Below are 24,152 nucleotides of genomic sequence, written 5' to 3' on the forward strand. Positions count from 1 at the left end.
CAGGTCCGAGGTGAACCACTCCTTTAAACACAGTGTTTCATGTGTTTTTCCTCCTGTTGGACTTTTCCTCAAACCCAGACTACAACACACTCAGATTATGTGCTCTGTGTGTGTGTGTGTGTATGTGTGTGTGTGTTATGCTGAGTCAGCGGCCTCCAGATGGCATCGCTCCATGTGGTTGGAACACAGCACCGATGATGTCATCACCCCCGGACTGAGGGAGGTGTTTCGATTGGCCCTCGGGCTGAATGAGTCAGATGGTGCTGATGGGTGTGAGAGAGGGAATGACACACACATAAATGTATAAATGCACACACACACATGCACACACACACACTCTCATGTATGTACACATAGACACTTTCTCAGATTCCTTAAACCGGTGTGAGTTGTTTTGGTTTCATGGCCATCGTCCAAGTGTGTGAATGTACAACCTTGAGGCTTTAATCGCAGGAAAAACTCATTGTTGTTACTGTGGAAAAAGGACACAAACCCACTTCACACAGACACATTAACCCAGAGACCCAGTGGTACTTTTGTGGCAGTTCTCAAATGAATTCTTCTCTAGATTTCACCTTTCACCAATGATTTATCAGAATACTTTATGAATACTTAATGAATACTTTATTAATCCTAGGGGGAAATCATTAGGTGTTACAGTTGCTCCATTCTAGTATAATAAAAAGTAGCAGGAAAGAAATTATCATTCATTCATTCATTCATTCATTCATCTTCTGAACCTGCTTATCCTCACTAGGGTCACGGGGGTGCTGGAGTCTATCCCAGCTACCTGTGGGCGAAGGCGGGGTTCACCCTGGACAAGTCGCCAGTTCAACGCAGGGTCGACATATAGAGACGAACAACCAATCACTGTCACATTCACACCTATGGAAAATTTTAGGTTGACCAACTAACCTATAAGTGCATGTCACTGGATGGTGGGACGAAGACGGAGTACCTGCAGAGAACCGACCCAAACACGAGGAGCACATGCAAACTCTGACAGCGCTATCCACTGCACCACTGTGTCGCCTATGACATTATCAAAATAACAAAAAGAAAAAATGTATACATAAATATAAAGCTCTAAATATAGCTACATATATATATATATATATATATATATATATATATATATATATATATATATATATATATATATATGTATACCAAATATACATATTAAAACACTATTAAATACAATTAGAACAATATATTGTCAATATGATACTTAAAGAATTATACATAAATACATGTGCAAACATTGTGTTGTATCACCATTTATTACAATATGATCCTCTGTATTTTGCGTTTTTTCACTATAAATCATGTATTTTCTTGTGTTTAATTCACTGATAGTGTAGATGTTCATAAAAGCTCAGAGTAAAGTTGAGGGTTATTTTATTAAAAACAGAGAAAAGTGAAGAAAAGTAACTTTTTCAAAAAATACACCAACAACTGAACATAAACCCAGTGTGTCCATCCACTGTCATTGATCCAACTCCATGGGTTTTACTGGCGAATCAATGTTGTAGAAGATGACGGTGTTACCATGGTAACTACGGAGCCTCTGAACGTCCAAATGGGTCATATCTGATGACCATGAAAAAATTAATAACTGTATTTTACACCAATTATTTACATGTATTGATAGAATTAGTGGATCATCAGGTATTAAACAGTTTAGATCAGTAGGTGGTTTTTATTTCTGGTGGATGTTTAGATCTCGAACGGTGCTATTAAATTTATATTCACCACAGTTGCTTTTGTCGGATGCCTCCTGGATCCCTCCCTGGGGAGGTGTTCCGGGCATGTCCCACCGGGAGGAGACCTCGGGGAAGACCCAGGACACGTTGGAGAGACTATGTCTCTCGGCTGGCCTGGGAACACCTCAGGGTCCCCCCGGAAGAGCTGGAGGAGGAGTCTGGGGAGAGGGAAGTCTGGGCATCCCTGCTTAGACTGTTACCCCCGCGACCCGGCCCCGGATAAGCGGTGGATAGTGGATGGATGGATGGACAGTTGTTTTTGTACAAATATCAAGACAATAAGGTTATTTTTTCCCTAAAACAAACAAAAAATGCCCCCCCCCCCCCAAAACAAAAAAAATAAAAAAAAAACCCAACAGTTTATCTGGAAGGAGGGTGTGATTTTACATATTAAACGGTTACATCAGTAGATGTCTTTAGTTTCCAGTTGCTGTTTGGATCTTTCAGGTTTAATACTCTGTGATGACAAAAGAATCAGGGTGGAAACAGTGTATGTTTATTTGGGTAAATTAATTTGTGTTTTTGCTGCAGATGAACTTTTATGAGCAGGATCTTCCCTATGGAGAATACATCATCTACTGCGTCTCTGAGTGTGACCTGAGTGTGATGCCTGGCAAGCACTTAACTATTACAAGCTCCCAGTCGGGGTGTGTGTGGGTGTGTGTGTGTGTGTGTGTGTGTGTGTGTGTGTGTGTGTGTGTGGTTTGTGTTGGAGAAGTGATGGATGTGGTTTTCCTCTGCAGGGGAAACTGGAGCTGAGGCCATTAAAGTGTGAGAGGCAGACAGAGGCTCAGATAGGAACCACACTGGCCCGGCAGTGTTGAGGAATACGCAGGTAATCTGTTAAAATAATGAGACACAAATGAATTATTCATGTCCAGTATGAGGCCAGGCAGCGACGGGGAACTTTTCAGCGCGTTATATTAATATTAGACGGCTGCTGATCGGCGCTGAGGCGGTGGCGTTGACAGACTGTAGATGAACTCATACAGTGTGACGCTGAAGGATTCACATCGTCCACCTCTGGATCCAAGTCTTTAAATACAGATCTATAAGGTTGGGTTCTACAGTAGATCAATAGTACAGGGTTCAGCAGTTCCAGTCCAGGGTGAGGAACTGAGGAGGTGGAGTCATGTTGGTACAGTTTATTTACAGTCAGTGTGTTTGTATGAATGTATTTCATGTGCATTTTTAGGTTGTGCTTTATAAATGTTGACGGTAGAACCACCATCCATGATCTGAATTATAATTTAATAATATATAGGTGTATTAAAGTCAGTATTTAATATCCATTTTGGGGTTTTGCTTTATAAATGTTGATAGTAGAACCACCATCTATGATCTGAATTACAATTTAATAATATATAGGTGAATTAAACTCAGTATTTAATATCCATTTTGGGGTTTTGCTTTATAAATGTTGATAGTAGAACCACCATCTATGATCTGAATTATAATTTAATACTATATAGGTGAATTAAACTCAGTATTTCATGTGCATTTTTAGGTTGAGCTTTATAACTGTTGACTGTAGAACCACCATCCATGATCTGTATTCTAATTTAATAATGTATAGATGAATTAAGCTCAAATTATAACAAGTTTTCCATTAATTTCTGTGTTTAGTGGTGGTTTAGTCTCTGTGGGATGCTTTGTGTTGTTGATCATTTTTCATCATTTTTGGCTGATATTTTGATAACGTTGACAGTATATTTTATTCTATTATTTTACTGGTCTGACCCTGTTGGGATCATATTGGGCTGAACTAAACTGAGTTTGACAGTTCTGTTTTATAAATTCAAACAAACTGGTCTGCAGAAGTGAAGGCATGAAAGAATCCAGTTATTATTCTAAAACAAGACTCGATGCCTCTGCGTTTGAGCTGAAGTTCACCTCCCTGTCAGATCTGTCACCTCCACACGCTACACTTCATTTTATCCACTTGTGCTTGTCCACTTTTTTTATCAGATATGACATCTGTGCAAAGTGCAACATGAAAAATAAACAGAAATGGATTTTTGGAGCTTTTGGATCCTCTGGTTTACCGGTGAAGGACTGTGTTCTGGTGGGATTTGAGACAGAGCTGAAGTGGTTTATCCATGTGTCGTCCATTCGCCTCTGTCTGAAACACTAAAACATCTGGGTTTGATGCTAAAGATCAGCGTTTCTTAAAGATCTTTTTTCTTGTCAGCGGATGGGAGACTTAAAGGAAATCTGTGGATGTAATATTTCATATCATCGCGGTCGGGCAGAAACCTCATAAGTCCATTTTTGGTCTTTTTTTTTTTTTCTGTCATAAAACGATTATTGGTCAGTCTTCACATTGGCCTAATGATTTTGATTGACTTCATCTCTTTTTTTTTTAAAGATTTGTTTTTATTGACAGAAGCTTTAACAGGATGCCTATGGTGTTTAACAAACGTCTACAGTTTGTTACAGTGAGGTAAGGGACATTTTACAGAAAGAACACACATAAATGTATAAAGTTAAAGACACACCACATAGAGATGGTTTTTAAACATCAGAAGAAAAAAGTTAAATAAATAAAAATAATAAAAATCAAAACAAAAATATTACATGAACTTTTCCCACTTCACCCCACACCCCCCTCCCTTGTACGGCTCTCAGTTTCCTTTCATTTATATACCTACACAGTCTATGTACATAGTTTATACTTACACCCATCTGTACACAGTCATGTGTATATAAATCAACACACTACTCACAAGAGATACATCAATGAGGGGTGACTACATCTCTTAACTCCTTTCATTTATTTGGAATATACATTGATTTTCCATTTTCCTGAAAAATGATAATTTTGGACATGAGGGGTTTCTGTCCGACATCGACGGGATTAAACACTGTGCTCAGTCGGTGCATGTTTTCTGATCCTTTTCTTTAACATAATCAGCTATAAGCATTAATTAACCCCTGAGACATGATTCCAGGTAAAGGCGCTGCTGTGAATTGTCTGTTTCAGGTTCATAAAAGCTGCTGTGAATATGTGCTTGTGTTCTTTTTCTTCAGTGGTTTTGCTTTACTGTGTGTTTCAGGGTTAAAACAGGTGGAATAACAGAAAAAGACAAAGAGAGGAACTGAAGTTTGACAGGTTTTTACCATATAAGGCATTCAGAATTAGGGGCGTAAGAAAATATCGGGTCTGCAATGTATCGCAATGTTTCATTTCATAATACTGTGTCGATATTTTTAGGTATTTATTCAAATGCAGATATGGCGGAGGTTCTTTTTTTGTTTTTCTTTTTTGTTTATCTTTTACTTACTATTAGGTTTGACAGGTTTGTAGTAAATAAGGCACTCAGAATATACATCAATAAGAGATTTAGGATGTAGAACATGAACTGTGAACTGGAACACACTGAACAAGGATTTGAATTTGGGCCCAGTAGTTTTTGTTTTGGTGCTCTATTTTTCTAAATCAGTCCAGCTGCTTTTTGACACCTGGTTGAACTCCAAAAAGCAGTTGCATGGTCAAAACTCAGTAAAAACACAGTAAAATAAAATAAAAAAAAAAGGATTATCACCACAACACTACAAACAACAGTAAAAACACAAGGAAAATGGTGTAAAAAAAATAGGAAAAAAAAGCCCAAACCGTCTATTTTTACTGCTCTTTGGGTGACAGTATAATGTTATAATAATGTTAAATAATGGTAATTTTCAAAACAGGGACTTAAAGATAAATGTGAAAATGGGATATTTTGTAGATGTAAACATTTTCATAATTTAATTTTACTTCTTCCCTCTCAAACATACAGAAAAGTTTGTATTTGTCATTATTTCTGGTTATTCTGTTATTATTTTACTGGTCTGACCCACTTTAGATCATATTGGCCTGTATGTGGAACATGAACTAACATGACTTTGACAGCCCCGATGTAGACACTCATTACGTTTGGACCTGATTAAACGTACTTTCTTAAACGTTGTCATGTCTTAATCATAACCTTTAATGACACTGTCAGTGCGGGGATTCCAAACAGGACATTCGTGCTGTAACTGGCCTTTAAAAGCACAGATGCAGTAACAGATCCAAGCAGCTGATGGAACCCAACCCTGACGTCCGACACATGTGGAGGCGATCGCTGACAAGTGTCGCTTTAATCACATCAGCCTCATATCGGCTGGTGATGGATCGCGACTTCACTGCGAGGCAACGCTCGATGGATTTTAGCATCAGTTTCCAAGAGAATAGATTTCAACCTATAGAGACCAAAACATCTACTGATATAAACTGTTTAATACCTGCTGATCCACTAATCATATCAATACATGTAAATAATTGGTGTAAAATACAGTTCTTCATCTTTCATGGTCATCAGATATGACCCATTTGGACGTTCAGAGGCTCTGTAGCTACCGTGGAAACACTGTCATCTTCTACAACATTGATTCAATAGTAAAACCCATGGAGTTGGCTCAATGACAATGGATGGACACACAAATAATAATTAATATGAACAGAAATGAATGAAAACATTTTATAAAATAATAAATAACGTGACAAAAATAAAAAAAAATGGACTTAAATGAAGTTTGAAAAGGAATTAAAAAAAGCAAAAAAATGGACAAAAACAAACAAATCAACAAAATAATTAGTAATATGAACAAAATAAGCCACAAGTGAACAAAATTGAAGAAAACATATTAAATAGGCAACTAAATGTAGAAAAATAAAGAAAAAAGTAAGTACATAAATAAATGAAATAACTAGTAAAATGAATAGAAATGAACAAAATGAATAAAAAAATTAACAAAATAAGTGCCATGTTGGTTTTTATGCTCAGTTATTGATATATTTGTTGTTTTTCTGTTTTTGAATAACCCTAGACTTTAATCTGAGTTTTTATGAACATCTACATGATAAGTGAATTAAATATAGAAAATACTTGATTCTCACTGAAAAAACACAAAATGCAGAAGATAATATTATAATAAATGGAGATAAATCACATAAGAAAGGTTAAATCTAGAGGAAAAAATCATTTGGAAACTGCCATAAAAGTATCACTGGGTCTTTATGGGTTAATGGAGCAGTGTTCTGTGGGACCGATGGCATGTGTAGCCCCCGTCTCCGTGGTAACACACCCAGGGCCCATGATCCGTCACCGTGGGCGTCGTCGAGGCAGCTGTGGGGGTGCAGACGGCCTCACCTGTTGCTTTCCACAGACGTTTAGAAACACATTTCAACCGGGTTTATGTGTCTGTGGATGGATTTGACCTAGAGTACACGCACATGCACATGTACGTGCACACGTACATACACATGTATGTGCACACGCACAGGTCAGTTTGGTTTTGCATAAAGCGGTTGGACTGTGTTAGTTCGTTATTCAAAGTGTTTTCATAAAATGGACGCTCAGTTTCATTCTCTATGGTCTGTTGACCCAGTGCGTGACCTCTTTGTCCTTTTAGTTTTTGTCCTGAGCCATGATTTTCTAACACATGATAAGGAAAATACCCTCTGAACATGATAAATATCATTTAGTTTTGATTGTATCTCCTGTTTTCTGCATATTCACCCCTGAACCACAGCAGCATTTTCATACAGTCAGCTTGTGAAGGTGCTGTGTCAAGCATCATCGTCTTCGTTAGCAGTTTCTTCAAGCTTCCTTGGGACAACGTCTACAATGTTTGTTCACAGTTTTGAGAAATTTAGATTTTTAAATTTTTGATGAATTTTTGAAATATTAAAAATGTGCCTTTACTTATAATGGTCCATATTTTGATGGTTTATAACATGTACAGGGTGGGGAAGCAAAATTTACAATATTTTGAGGCAGGGATTGAAAGACAGTGTATGACCAATTAGTTTATTGAAAGTCATGAGAATTTATTTGCCACAAGAAAATTTACATCATAGAAAATGTTTTTATTCTATGTGTCCTCCTTCTTTCTCAATAACTGCCTTCACACGCTTCCTGAAACTTGCGCAAGTGTTCCTCAAATATTTGGGTGACAACTTCTCCCATTCTTCTTTAATAGTATCTTCCAGACTTTCTCGTAATAGTTTTGCTCATAGTCATTCTCTTCTTTCCATTATAAACAGTCTTTATGGACACTCCAACTGTTTTTGAAATCTCCTTTGGTGTGACGAGTGCATTCAGCAAATCACACACTCTTTGACGTTTGCTTTCCTGATTACTCATATGGGCAAAAATTTCTGAAAAGGTATGGATAATAGTGTTAGGTATGATTATGACATCAATATATGTTTGGTTTCAAAACAATTGACGAAGTGCCTGCTGAGAAAAAACAACTAAATGTTCATTGTAAATTTTGCCTCCCCACCCTGTAAATGGTTACAGATATCAATATATTTACTACTGATCACTGATAAGAAGTCATATATGGACTTTCATTTGGGTTCATGACCTTTGACCTTGAGTGACCTTGAGGGGTCAAACTCAAGGTTCCAATTTCCACATTTTAACAATCATCTTTTCCTAAACAACTAATCATATTCCTTTCAAATTTTATATGTATCTCCTTTGGGACAATGTCGACAAAGGTTGTTCACAGTTTTGAGAAATTTTGATTTTTCAAGTTTTGACAAATGTTTTGAAATATTAAAAATGTGCTTTTACTTGTAATGGTCCATATTTTGATGGTTTATAACATGTAAATGGTTACAGATATCAATTTAGTTCCTATTGATCACTGATAGAAGTTATAAATGGCCTTTGATTGAATTAGTTGAGTTCTCCTCCAGTGAAAGTACCACCCACTTCTATTGGGAGACAGAGCTCCTGCCACAGGACCACAGGACTGGAACACAGAGACAGAACCTGACAACCTCACAAATTCAACTTGGTATTGATTGCTGATAGAAGATGACACTGAGACACAGGGACATTGGTCCTGTTTTTCAGTTTCACACTCATTTCCAGGTTGTTCTGAGACTAAAATCCAGCTTAGACTAACCCTCAAACTGTGACTTCTTAGTCTTAGGTGGTTTGTTAGATTGTTAAAACCTTCCCACTGTGAAGGAGATGAGACTTGTCTGAGCGTGGTGATATAAATTTTATGTAATTTTTAGAGACAACTGTGTGAAAGACGATGATATAAAAGTGGTTTTTCTGGATTTGAGCATAAACGTCTGCTCTGATTTATTATTGGGTTTAATGGAGCAGCAGGGATGAACTCCTGTCACTTTCAGGCGTACAGTTTGGATTCTGTAAGCCAGTCAGATTTAGGATTTAGGAGTCTGAAAGAGGACGACAGTGGTTAAATATATGGTAACTATGGTGCAGTAGATATAAATGGTCTCAGAATAAGTGCAGTATGAAGTGAGAATAAGATCATCCACTGTAAGACTGAAAATTCTGCAAAAAACACGATAAGATGTCAAACTTAATCTGTAGTTTCATAAACACTGTGCTTGATAATGAGATACTCATTACACCCAATAAAGTCTGAAGTCTTGCAGCCTGTTGTAAGTGTCATCCACCTCTCTAAATTATAGCATGACAACATAACGTGGCTCTAAAGGAGATGTAGGTTTGATATGCAGACGGTGTATAAATAGTAGACGAACCTTGTGAGATTTCACCCTTTGTTTTGTGAACAGCAATTCTGACACTTAAAGGTGAAAAGCAAGGGATGAAACCCTGCCCACATCCACTAACAATGTCATAATAAACCCCACCCACATCCACTAACAATGTCATAATAAACCCCACCCACATCCACTAACAGTGTCATAATAAACCCCACCCACATCCACTAACAGTGTCATAATAAACCCCACCCACATCCACTAACAGTGTCATAATAAACCCCACCCACATCCACTAACGATGTCATAATAAACCCCACCCACATCCACTTACTGTCATAATACCATAAACCCCATCAGGTCATTTCAGATCCTTATTAAATGTTAATAACAGCATTACTGCACAGACACACAAATAACAGCTACCTGATGCTAATTAGCGGCTAGCTGACAGACCATAGGATTCAATACATGTTAAGGGGTGGCCATGGCTCAGATGGTAGAGTCCAATAACCGAAGGATTGGCAGTTCAAATCCCGCTCTGTCCCAGTCATGTGCTGTGTCCTTTGGCAAGACACTTCACCCTCCTTGCCTCCAGTGCTGCTACTCACACTGGTGTATGAATGTGTATGAATGTTCGGTGGTGGTCGGAGGGGCCGTAGGTGCGAATTGGCAGCCATGCCTCTGTCAGTCTGTCCCAGGGCAGCTGTGGCTACATATGTAGTTTACCACCACCAGAGGGAGAATGTGAGAGTGAATGAATAATGGATCCACTGTGCACTTTGAGTTCATAGAAAAGCGCTACATAAATCTAATCCATTATTATTATTATGCTAACATCAGCTAATGCAGCTCAGTTCCTCTGGTCATTGGAATGAATCTCCAGTAAACTTCATGTTATCTTCAGTGTCATTTTTGAACTTCCTAAATTCATTGGACTCTGACAGGCCGGTTTTGGCCCACGAACCACGTGTTTGATATCCCTGTTCTAAACTCTACAAAAACATATCTTGAATTAAAACCAAAAAAAAGTTATATTGCCTATGATATCTCTTTGGCATCTTGATGTTTTGTCTTAATAAGTGAAACTTTGTGGATTGGACTTCTGGCAGCAGCGTTAAAACCTCGTGTCTCATTCGTGGTGATTTATGCAGCTGTAAAAACCCACTCTGCTGACGTCTGTTGGCCGTCGTAGCCTCAGTGTCACCTTCACACTCCGTATCTCATACTCACCGTGTTGTCGTTACGTGGACAGAACTTAAAGATGGAAGCATCACGCCGCTTATCTCCCCCTCACACATTTGGGCGATGGCGGCGGTGCTTTGTGACGGACGGACGGGGGGGGTTCTTTGGGTGTCTTCTGTGTTGCTTTTAACTGCTCCTGAGGAGGGGGTGGCGGCGTTAATGGCTGCAGGAGGATGGCATGTTGACCTTTAACATCTACACGTCTAGAAGCGCAGAACACCGACCGTGCATTGACTCATGTGTATGTGTGTGCACTGACCTCAGCCCGGTAGTTTGTCATAAAAATAGACCATGATAAAATGGATCTCACACATACACACATATATACAATATATATATACGCTAACACAACACAAGCAATGGCATCACTTCCTGACTGTGTGACCTTGGTTTGACTGAAGAGCTTTGTGAATGTGTGGAGTGGATAATAGCATTTTTCTCATAATTCATTATAGCCTATTTGTGATGCACTAAATGGACAAAAGTATGTGGACACATTGAATTCAGGTGTTTCTTTACTAACCGGGGTCTGGGATACAAAACAATAATTACTAATGTCAGAATATAGTTTCATATTGGGATAAATATCATTGCATTGGTTAGTTTGTTTTAAATTGTTATCTTTGCTTCCAAAATGACTCAGAGATGGTTTTGACATCATTTCTCTCAACATTGACAATATGATCTCAAGTGGGTCAGACCAGTAAAATAATAGAAAAATAGCCCAGAAATACTCACAATTCAAAAATTTTCTCTGTTTTAGTGCAAAAAAAAAAAAAAAAAGTAAAATTAGATTATGAAAACGTTAAAATATCTACATATACAAACATTCCATTGGCAAAAAAAAAAAAGAATAACCTGAAAAACCTGAAATTTCTTAAGAAAAATACATGCAATTTTAACATTATGCCTCAACTTACCATTTATTTTGTTTGTCTTTTTGTCCGTGACTATGATTTTAAATGTTCTACCTGTAAATTTCTAAAATATTTTTCATGCTCTGATTGTAGATAATAATGTTCTACCGCAATTAACCATCTACTTGTCACTCACTCACATCTCACTTGAGAAGAAAAACCTCCCATTAAACTTTAAGGAAATATTGATGTTTATAACTTATATGGACACATAAATATTGGGACACATCATGTCTACAGCTGTAAGATGTCCTGTGCATGGTGATTTGAGATAAAAACATTAATATTTCCTTAAATATCACTCCCAAAATACCAGTTCCATGTAGATAAAAGGCCTGTATGATAAAAAACATTTGCAGATACTCCTTAACTTTGTCTTGTATATTATCATGGTTACTTGGACATGATGATACAAACCATTATAATTCAGCCTGGTGTCATTTCTTATAGAACAAACCAACAACAATCTTGAGCAGGAAGATGTTGGATGAAGTGTTAAGTTTGTTATTTGTGACTTCGTAATACTGAAAGAAAAGGAGAACGACGTATAAGTGAAATTATGTAGGTCTATAAACAAAATTCAGGATGTAACTCCAGCTTTTGTGCTATTTCGCTCATGTTAAATCAGTGGTGACAAACATGCGGCCCATGGGCCAAAACTGGTCCGCCAAAGGATTCAATCCAAATATTTTATGTATTTGTAGATCTACTGTATTCTGTAAGTTATAATGCATGTGCATAAATGATAAACTGAGGCAGAATATTGTTAAAATACCAATTATTTTTCTTAAGACATTTTAGAATTTTTGTGGTTCATGTTATTTACATTTTTAATGGATAGTTTGTAGATGTAAACATTTTCATCATGTAATTTTACTGTTTTATTATTATTATTTTACTGGTTTGTCCCATTTGAGATCATAATGGATTGAATGTGGAACCTGAACTAAAATGCGTTTGACACTCCTGTGTTAAATGTTTTTTAAAAAAATTAAAAATCAATGCATGGTGGTCAAAGTTGTTATTGCGGTGCGCTGCCACAGATAAATCAATGTATGGGAAACACTGCACGGCCTCTGTAATCATCGGATGTTACCATGGCAATGGCGGATACATACACCAAACACACATGGACGATCAAACGATAGAGGAGCTTTTCATTCTATCCCACAAAACCCGACATAAATATTCTCTGAACACTTCAGGAGACATAAATCTGAGTGTAAGGGAGGGAGGTTTTATGAAGCTTGACATCGGTTTGGTCACACGTTTTGTGTTGGTTTCCTTCTTGGAAACGTTATCAGGCTCTAAGGCAGTGATTTACTACATGTGTTTTTGTGCTGCTGAGATGTCTGTCTGGCAGGAGATGTACAGAGGTTGTTTTAACAGTGTGTTTGAGCTCTGATGATGCAGTTTATCAGGTGGGTTTGAGCTGAATAAAGGGTCCAGTCTGTTCTGTCTTTTCTCAGATTGAGCTCAGTTCAAGGTTTATCTCCTAAAACATGTCAGTGTGTGTTGTTGTGCATGTGTTTCATATGTGACCGCCTGCTTTATGAACAAAAATAAATCTGTCAGTGTTCACTCACAGTCTGTTGTCAGTGTTCATAATGTTTCTGTTCTGAGCCTGATCGTAAAGGTTAAAATTGTAAAGGTTAACTCGGTTTTATTAACCCAGCAGAGAATTTCAGTCTCTGCGTTGTACCCATGCTAATACACACAGTAGCTTGCATTAGCATTAGCATTAGTGAACATTGCAGTGAGCTGCCATTGAGGGCACACTAACAAGAGAATTAACCTAGCATATCTGAAGCTGAAATTACGTTGCAGGATTTGGTGTAAAAGTCATATAATAGTCATATATAATTGAGGGCAATAGTGTAATTTGTGACTGCAGTTTGTGTCCATGTTATGTAGAGCCTCTCAAAGAATTGTGTAGTCCATCTGAGGGCAAATAAGAGACTTTGTTATCTGCCACATCCTGCTTTGATGGACTTCTGTAATTGTGGTTAATATGTGCCACGAACAAAAGTTTAAAATGACTGTGTTGCTCAATGTCTAATGACATTTACTGTTAGCACTTAGCATTAGCTCACCTCTGACCCCTTAGGCTCCTGTAGCTCCACCCTTTTGTACATATATGGTCACTTCTGGTTGCAAAAAGACAACATGATAATGGCCAAACTCACCTCATTATCCCTGCAGAGAAATTTGTTCTCTGCATTTCACCCATCCTAATACACAGTACCTAGAATTAGCATTAGCATAATAATAATAATAATAATAATAATAATAATAATAATAATAATAATGGATTAGATTTCTATAGCGCTTTTCAAGATACCCAAAGTGCTTTACACTATTGATCCATTTGCTCTCACATTCATACTCTGGTGGTGTTAAACTACATTAGTTGCCACAGGCAGACTGACGGAAGTGTGGCTGCCAATTAGCGCCAAACAGACCCTCCGATCACCACCAAACACTCATACACATTCATACACCAGTGTGAGTGACACTGGAGGCAAGGTGGGTGAAGTGTCTTGCCCAAGGACACAACTAGGGCAGAGTGGGATTCGAACCGTCAACCCTTTGGCTATTGGACGACTCGTTCTACCTCTTTAGCCATGACTGCCTCATTAGTGCAGCTGTATAATGGTGGGGGAAATCACAGGCCTTTAGCGATGAGATCAGCTCCACAGCAGAGCAGCAGAGATCATCATATGATCTCCTTTTCAGAGGGATCATACAGATCATGTCATAAATGACGGTTCTGTCCAAACTGTCCTTCTTAGCAGTTATTGATTGTAAATTGCATGAGTATCAGTGTAGTACTATATTTCCTAGTTCTGCACTATGAGCCGTTTGCATTAACCTGCATTAAGTTTACACATACACTACCAAAGTAATCCCTAACTGTCTGTATAATTGATTTGAGTGACTTTTAAAACCATGAATATAATTTGGAAGGTCAAAAACTCATTTCTTTTGCTTTAAATTGCCCTTGTGTTTGCCTTTTTTATCATTTTATCTTCTGATTAGTGACTAAATCCTGTGATGAATCCTTGTGTTTCTGATTCATCTCCTGGTGTCGTAGATGTAAACGTCATCCTCTGTGACCTGCTCTGGTTTATGTGTTGACTGAACCAGGTCTAATCTGAATTAATTACCTCCATCCTTGTTTGTATGTAAATGAGGCCAGAGTAGAACTAGTTTAGTGCAGTCACTCATTCATGGCTATTAGAAGTTTATTCATTCTGTGTTCTTACGCTGCCGTATGATGAGGAGATCTGGCTGCTTCTTCTGTTGCCGAGCAACAGTTGTTTAGGCTGAGGATTAAAAAGACATTTTCTCTGTGATGCTTCTTCAGTTGTTTCTTTGTCTTTGGTGTTCTGGTGTTTTTCCTCCTCATTTACTGAAGTTGTTTGAGGACAAGAATCTAATTTTCCGATGTTAAACACAACACAGACGGGAGACAGAAGGAAAAAGCCCGAACTGAGAAACATCACAAATGCCAGTGCTTCTTACAGGTGCACTGTGGGTAACAATTAGACAATTAACATCCAGTCACGCTCTGTGGGACAAATAAAAAGCAGAGCAGGAGCAGTTTATTCTGACTCTGAGTCCATGTGGGAAGAAGAAAAGACGTGAGGAGATCTGAGGCTCTGAAGGAGGGTTTGTTGATGGAGTGCAGATGGTGGAGTTCAGTCACAAAGACTCTTCAACTGGTTTCAACAGAACGCAGATTAAAGTGACATGTGCAGCAGATCTATGAGGTAAAAGGCCGGAAACTATGGTCGACAGTGGGTTTTATGTTCATGGATTCAAGCAAGATGTAAGAAAAACAGAGGACTGGCTAGTGCTACCTGTGGAACTTCATCTGTGGGCTTTATCCCACACAAATCAAGTACAAAGGATTTTGCAAATGACCTCCCTAATTTCAGCAAAGACAAACACAACATATGATCATTTTAGTCTTGTATGAACCAACATCTCTGTGATTTGGTGGGATATGCATTGTTTTCATCTCACAGGCTGATAGGCCATGAGGTATTGTGAAGGCGATGTGTCCAGCGTCATCTTCATCATTATTGTCGTTGGCACTTTTCTTCTCTGACAAAAGTAGCGGTTGGATTCATTGGGATAATGTCTACAAATTATTAACAGCTTTGAGAAATTTTTTGACAGAATTTTGAAATATTAAAAATATGCCTTTACTTCTAATGGTCCATATTTTGATGGTTTATAACATGTAAGTGGTGGCAGATATCAACATAGTTCCTATTGATCACTGATAGGACGTCATATATGGACTTTCATTTGAGCGACCTTGAAGGGTCAAACTCAAGGTCACCAATATGTCTAGATTTCAACAATAACCTTCTCCAAAATTACTGGTCAGATTCATTTCATATTTTTTTTATATATCTTCCTTGGGACAATGTCTATAAAGTTTGTTCACAGGTTTGAGAAATCTAGATTTTTAGTATTTTTGACACATTTTTGAAATTTTCCTTTACTTGTAATGGTCCATATTGTAATGGTTAACACATGTAAATGCTTAGCGTTATCAATATAGTTCTCATTGATCACTGATAGAAGTCATATATGGACTTTGATTGAAATAGTTGAGTTCTCCTCCAGTGAAAGTACCACCCACTTCTATTGGGAGATTGATCTCCTGCATCAAGACCACAGGACTGGAACATAGAGACAGAACCTTCAACTTAGTATTGATTCTTGATAGAACATGACGCTGACATACAGGGACATTGGTCCTATTTTCATAATAGTTGCCACCCGGTCTGATAATTACCAGTAGAATGAAAAGTCTGTCTTAACAAACACACAAAGACGTCACGATCCGTCAGCGAACCAATAGTTAACAGATGTTCCAGTGCATGATGTCAGCCTCTGTAAGCGCACACAAATGTACACAAAGACATGAAACGTACGCCACATTGGTCCAGGATATGACATCAGCAAAGACAAAGACTGAATCTGAGTTTTTGGTTTTTGGGTGTTTATGGTGTGTCTGCGTGAAGTCGATTTATTGGCCCCGAGTTATTTAGTCTGGTGTGTTTGACGTCCGTATGCTGCTGTAATCATTGTGTATCGCTACTGTACAAACAGACTGTATGTGTGTCTGCGGTGAACATCTCTGATGGATAAAACACATGGCGTTGGATCAAAGGTGTGTAGAAAAAGACAGAGAACATGGATAAAGGGGAGGCAGGATGAGGAAAAAGGACGGAGTTTAACCCATAAAAACCCAAACATCTACCAGCAACAAAAATCATGTACTGATGTAAATGTTTAATACCTATTGATCCACTGATCCTATTAATACGTGTAAATAATACAGTTATTCATCTTTTTATGGTCATCAGATATGACCCATTTGGATATTCAGAGGCTCTGTAGTTACCGTGGAAACACCATCATCTTCAACAACATTGATTCACCAGTAAAACCCATGGAGTTGGATCAATAACACGGGGAATGGACCCACAAATAATCAATAAAATGAACAAAATAAATTCACAAACTAATAAATAACATGACAAAACAAGCAAAAAATGACTTTAATGACGTAAAAAAAAAAAAAAGCAAGAAAATTAACACACACAGTCAAAGTGATGAATAAAATGAACAAAATGAATACAAAATTGACAAAAAATAATAAACAAGAACAAAATAAGCCACAAACTAAATGAAATTGAAGAAAAAATAATAAACCCATGTAGTTTGATAAATGACGGTGGATGGAGATACTTGTCTACACATTTAATTATTGATATATTTTACTAAAAAATTTGCTTTTATAGTGAAAAATGCAAAATATGAAGAATAATAATATAATAAATTATGATAAATCACTTAAGAAAGGTTCAATAACGTGAAAAATTCATATGGGAACTATAGCAAAACTTAGTACATTTGTGTATTTAGATACTTGAATGACATTATGGTAATGAAATTGACGGTAACAGGGAGATAAATGGAGCCTCAGAATGTTGGCTTTTATTGTCCTTTATCTGGGTTTTCCTCTGGGAGCTGAAAGCAGCCTCTAACAACCTGTTTTCTTACTATAACAAGAAGAAGTGAAATAAATGGTGCGGTCCATCAGGTTGTTGCTTGTTTTTCTTCAGTCATTTGATCATCCTGCAGCAGGCGACGGCTCTGCCTCTGTAATGCAAATCACATTTACTCCATGAAGACAAAACACCTCGGCTGCACTTGATCCAATCCGTCGGCCTGTGGAGAAATGTAACCGTTTAATGTGGGTTAAAACGCTCAAAGGGACCTCCATTCCCATCAAACCAATGTCAATATATGCATTTTCCCTCAGATGAGTAAAACATGTGTCACCTCTGCACTAAAGAAAACACTAATTGGCACTTTTTATTCATGTTAAACACAATTTGCATTCATGTCACCCCTCTGGTTAAGATTTATGTTGAAGGACGAGGTTTATGCTGCGAAAAACAGGCCAGGTTACAAAAAAATGAAGATTGCTGGTCACAGAGCATCATTTCTTGGTATATTTTTGGTGGTGATGATGATATAGTTCCACCACATTGTTGATACATTGGATAAGGACCATATTAGTACCATTTTCATCATGTGTTCTGTACTTTCATCTGGCTTTTACAACCTACACGGGTGAGTTTGGTTCTGAGTCTTTTGAAGGCATAGAGGTATATTATTATGGGATGTTCTTATCTTTGCTAAGTTGCCATTTGTTGATTCACAGTTCAGACTAAACTGTGGCAGTTCTGACCTTGTTTGTTGGATTCAAACAGATCTTTAGTTCAGCTACTGACAACACAAACCGAACAGAAAACAGAAGTGATTTGTTTTTTTCAGTTTAAAAACAGAGCTAAGCTAACAGAGATAAGCTAACAGAGATAAGCTAACAGAGCTATAATGTAAACTATCAGCTGATGCAACACGTGATGATTTTAAGACACAGTGTTATTTTAGCAACTGTTAAAATAAGTGTCTATGAGTTTTAGTTTTGGGGGAAAACTTGATGATACAATAATACAGATGTGTAGAAACAATGATCTTTATACTTTATTCAGTGACTGATACAGTCTGTGGATACATGGGGTTGATGCATTAGTGGTTTTGGTAGAAATAAGTGTGTTCTGTACTAAACTGAACCCTACTGATCAGAGTTTATATTATATTATATTATATTATATTATATTATATTATATTATATTATATTAGATTATATTAGATTAGATTAGATTAGATTGAATTGATCCCACAATGGGGAAAATCAATGGTCATAGCAGCAACAGAATAAAGTGCAAGAAAAAGTGTGCATGAATTTGGAAAAAAAAAAAAGAACAATATAAAATGATAATAAAAACTATACATATTATATACATATTTACAACATATGTGTTTAGAACATCAATACTACTTAAGAACACTTTAAAGAAAATGGAGACTGACTTGTACTGTAGGTTTCAGTTTTAATAACAGTGTTTAACAGTTCAGATAATTACTTTAGTACCATTTAGTACCATTTTCTGAATCAGATTACTTTATTAATCTCAGGGTGAAAATACTGGGTGTTACAGTCACTCCATTCAAGTAGAATAAAAAGTAGCAGGAAAGAAATTAGCAGTGCAACAGAAAAAGAAAAATATTTACATATAATAAACTCTAATTATACAAACATATAGTTTTGAATATATATACCAAATATACATATTTAAGCACTCTATTAAGACACAAAATTAGAAGAGCAATTTGTACAATATGTACTATATATTATCAACATGATGATTAAAGAAATATACATAAATGTGTAAAAGTATCGTGTGTAGTTTTAATTATGATGTTATAATGTGGAGTGAAACAGTCAATGAAAACATGAGAACACTATTTTTAATGAAAACACTTATCGGTGATGCATATTATGGTTAAATATATATAATTTTGTCATATTAGAAGGTCTTTATGTGGCGTAAGGTGACGAATCTGAGCAGGAATGAGATGCACAGTTGAGACTCTCCATCCCAGTCTGTAGAAAAACAAACCTTCACAGTTTGATAACCATTAAATCTCATCCCATGCTGTACCAGCTGCATCCAATGTGGCTTTATTTGCAGGCATGTGATTTGTAGAAATGTAGGGAACAGATGTGACATGATACCTGATATGACCAAGAAAAATAAGACACTGGAGAGTCTGCTCTGTCAGCTCTGGATCTGCTCATTTGAAGAATTTTGTGATTAAATCAGACATTATTAATTGAAGGTGACGCAGAGCTGCATGATGGTGATCTGCAACCCTCCTACAATTAGGTCTGAGTCTGACGCATTTCCACAGCTGCACAGAAGTGCAAAACACCTCCAAATCCCTCCAGAATAAAGAGGTTTATACCTTTCTCTGTTCGTCCTCTATGTGACTTCTTTTTTCTTGTTCTTGATAGATCGTCACCAGTGTTTCAAGGCCAGAGAGGACAGAGAGGATATGACTTTAATGAAGAATAATGGGGATTTATCCTCCATTTCGTAGTCTACCTGGTCGCCACAATATTGCATTTTACCAAAGGAATTGATTTTAGTAATATGATTCCGGGTTTTCCTGTCTTAAAATGAGTTGGAGGTACCATTTTGATCATGTATACTTCACCTTCAACTGACTTTTACAACCAAATGAAAAAAAAAAGATGGATATACAGTAATTTCAGTAATGTTAAAATGCATCAGTAGTATCTTAAGCAAGCAAAACCAGCTCATATATGACAGATTTACTGGTCTCATTATCTCAGTTTAGACACAACACATAATTTACTTGTATATTTTTGATAGTGGTTATGATATAGTTCCAACTCATTGTTGTTACTTTGGATAAGAACCAGTTTGGTACCATTTGGATCATGTGTTCTGTACTTTCATCTGGCTTTTGCAACCAAATGAAGAAAAATGCAGATTCCTTAAGTTATCCTGTAATTATTATAATGTTAAAATGCATCAGTTTTATCTTTAGCAAGCCAGATCAGGTCATATATGACAGATGTACTGATGTGGTTATCTCAGTTTAGACACAGAGCATCATTTATTGGTATATTTTTGGCAGTTATTATGATATACTTCCACCACATTGCTGTAATACTGGTTAACCCTTAAATGTATGAATGTCTGGACCCTACAGTCTTCCATAAATGGGTCAAAAATTATCCGTGTTACACAAATTTTTGCACATTTGATACCATGCAAATGTCATTTATATACACAATAAACAATTTAGGACCGAAAACTGACCCTTGAGGTACCCCACATGTAATATTCATCAATCTAGATTTATACTGATTAATCTATACAGATTATACACAAGTATCTGGACCCTCCACTCTTCCATAAATGGGTTAAAATGACGTGTGTTAAAATCAGTGTGTTTTTTATGTCATTTTGTCACATTAAAAATAATCATTTGAAAATTTAAAAAGCAACGTATATGTAGTAAATAATATATAGTATGTAACTACAGTAGAACAATGTCAACATCCATTTTCTGAGTGAGTGAGTGAGTGAGTGAGTCCTTTGGTTTTACTGTAGAATGAATCAAAGGTTCAGATGTAATTCCATTGTAAATTAATGCGGGTCGTTTTGACCCACCTATGGAAGCTAGGGGTAGTAATAAAAAAAAACTACAATTTCATAAAATCCATAAAATGTAACTTGAAAATGTAAATAGCATGATGTCAGTAACATGTTATTTGAGGAATGCGTGGAATATGAAATAATAACTTTTTATTACAAAGATACTGCAAGAAAACAACTTATGCATCTAAGCGTTAAGGAGCAGAATATAAGGAATCCATCCTTGATGATACCACTGAGAGTTCTTTAAAGGGCAGGGGGTGACCTCTTCACAAAAGCAGAATAAATCCTGCTGTTGTGAGGGTGAATTCCCTGTGAACATTATGTAAATCAAGGATGTGTTGTGTCCAGGTCTGTGTGAACCGACGTATAAGTGAGTCTGTTTTGACAGTTAAACCATTTTGCATAAACTCCTGGTGTAAAAAACCAGACGCAAAAAAAGGAGAGGAGGATCTTATTTCACAGAGGCAATATAATACCTAACAATCTAACAATATTTTCATTCCATCACACTGTTGTTTTGTCTCATTTTCATGTTTTATGAATAATTGCCATGATGATTAGTGATATTATCTGGTATATCTGGTATTTAATAGAAGATTATTATTACATTAAGCATTATTATTGTTATTATTATTATTACATTAAACAATATTTAATTGAAGAAAGGGCTCCCATTAAACTTTAAGAAAATACTGATCATAAACTATATAGGGTACACGGTGGTGCAGTGGTTTGCACTGTCCCTTCACAGCAAGAAGGTCCTGGGTTTGATTCTTCGGGTACTACTGTCCAAAGACATGCACTAATAGGTCAGTTGGTTGAGCTAAATTGCTCACTGATGTGAATGTGACAGTGACTGGTTGTTCGTCTCTATATGTCAGCTCTGTGATGAACTTGCGGGTCAAAGGTGAACCTCACCTTCGCCCATAGGTAGCTGGGATAGGCTCCGCCCCTGCGACCCTCTCGAGGATAAAGTGGTTTAGAAGATGGATGGATGGATAAACTATATGGGCAAAAATATTGGGACATGTTTACAGCTGTAAAATGTCCTGTTCATGGTGATTTGAGATGAAAACATCAATATTTCCTTCAAGTTTAATGGGTGATTTTTCTTCCTCAGTGAGATGTGAAGAAAGTAGATGGTTAGTTGTAGAAAATTATTATTTACAGTCAGAACACGAAAAATATTTTAGAAATTTAGAGATGGAACATTTAAAATCACAGTCATGGATAAAAGAAATCAATGTTAATTAAGTCAAAACCATCTCTGAGGCATTTTGGAAGCAAAGATAACAATTTAAAACAGACTAACCAACGCAATGATATTTATCCCAATATAAAACTATATTATGACATTTGTCATTATTGTTTTGTATCCCAGACCCCTGTTAGAAAAGAAACATGTGAATTCAACGTGTCCACATACTTTTGTCCATTTAGCACATCACAAATGTAATGAATTATGAGAAAAATGCTGTTATCCACTCCACACATTCACACAGCTCTTTAGTCAAACCAAGGTCACACAGTCAGGAAGTGATGCCATTGCTTGTCATTTTTGTTTTGTATTCCAGACCACTGTTAGAAAAGAAACACCTGAATTCAACATGTCCATATACTTTTGTCCATTTGTGTATGAGGCATGTATGCTGAGGCTAATAATATGTTTCCAACAGTGTTCAGAAATCAGTATTTACCTCAATGTTGTTGTAATTAATCAGAGGTTCTGACCGAAGCAGAGGTTGTGGTGGATGTCAGACCTCCTCGTGTTGAACGGCAGAACCAGAAAAAGCTGCAGAGACGCTTCAGCTGTTTTAAAGAGTCTGTCAAGTCTTATGTAAGTTGTTTCGGCCCATTACGATAGCAGTATTAAGAAGATGAATGTCACCCCGACTCATCGGTTTTAGACCAGACTGATGGTTTCGACAGTTTCCTGAGTGTATTGTGATGACAAAGCTGTTTCCTGTGGACATTAATGGACAGATGTCTCCCTCCTCCCGTCCTCGGACTGACTTCCTCCACTGGGTGTTTTATACCAGGAGACAAAAGCTGATGATTTTGGCAGCAGCGACAGCAGCAGCTAAACCCTCTTTTCTCATTTCCCAGAAAACACGCAGTCTGTTTTTCTATGCAAATCATGTAAATTTTCATATTAAGACGAACAAATACATACCAACTTCCAACCAGACATCCAATCTCCAAGCAGCCAGCTGTGTCCACATTATAGGGAAACGTTGTGGTTCGTCTGTTACACCAGTTGAAACCATAAGTGAGCTGAAACGACTCATTGTTCGGGGTTTTAGATCCATTTGTTCAAGTTATCAGTCAGAGTAAACAGTCTGGTGATGCTGATTTGTTACTATATAGATGTGACTGTCCTTAGTTAACACTGTGTAGAGGAATGGGAGGATGGGAGGAGCATGTGGGGGTTTAAGTCCTGCAGTGGTATTGGAGGTACAGTAGGTCTTCGAGGTTAAATGGTTGTGTTTTGAAGTGTCTCATGCAACATCTCCCACAACATTCATCAAATTTTATCGACTCAGATGCTCAGAATCAGCTGTTGTGGTTTTATGAGCTGGTCCTTGTTCTCTAAACCAGTAGGTTTCAACTGGTCTTGCTTCAGGACCCACTATCACCCCTCAATAACAAGACAAGGACCCAAAATGATAAAAGTTAAACTTTTAAAATGTGTTTAATAAAAAGATGGTGTGTTTTGGACCTGAGATAATACAAAATATCACAGTATGAAAACACAGAAGACAAGTTTAATGATAAACCACACTGGCCATCTACTGATCTAAACTGTTTAATACCTATTAATCCACTAATCCTATGAATACATACAAATAATTGGTGTAAAATACAGTTATTTGTCTTTTCATGGTCATCAGATATGACCCATTTGGATGTTCAGAGGCTCCATAGTTACCGTGGAAACACCGTCATCTTCTACAACATTGATTCACCAGTAAAACCCATGGAGTTGGATCAATGACAGTGGATGAACACACTGGGCTTATATATATTAATAAACAAAATGAACAACAATGAAAAAAGAAAAAGTACTAAGTAATGA

General features: G+C 37.0%; 1 protein-coding gene and 1 long non-coding RNA gene across 2 annotated transcripts in view; one reads left to right on the top strand and one right to left on the bottom strand.

The window, feature by feature from the left end:
• kalrna (kalirin RhoGEF kinase a) overlaps positions 1-24,152 on the top strand; it is a 197,354-nt gene that overhangs the window by 34,316 nt on the left and 138,886 nt on the right. The gene's annotated exons all lie outside the window — the stretch shown is intronic.
• Positions 1,594-23,110, bottom strand: LOC115412300 (uncharacterized). Its single transcript, XR_003934327.1, has 3 exons — positions 23,099-23,110; positions 17,650-17,654; positions 1,594-1,725 (listed from the first exon to the last, which is right to left on the bottom strand). It is a non-coding gene; the product is annotated as an uncharacterized LOC115412300 (long non-coding RNA).

The sequence above is a fragment of the Sphaeramia orbicularis genome, chromosome 21, assembly GCF_902148855.1.
Source record: "Sphaeramia orbicularis chromosome 21, fSphaOr1.1, whole genome shotgun sequence".
Taxonomy (NCBI): Eukaryota; Metazoa; Chordata; class Actinopteri; order Kurtiformes; family Apogonidae; genus Sphaeramia; species Sphaeramia orbicularis.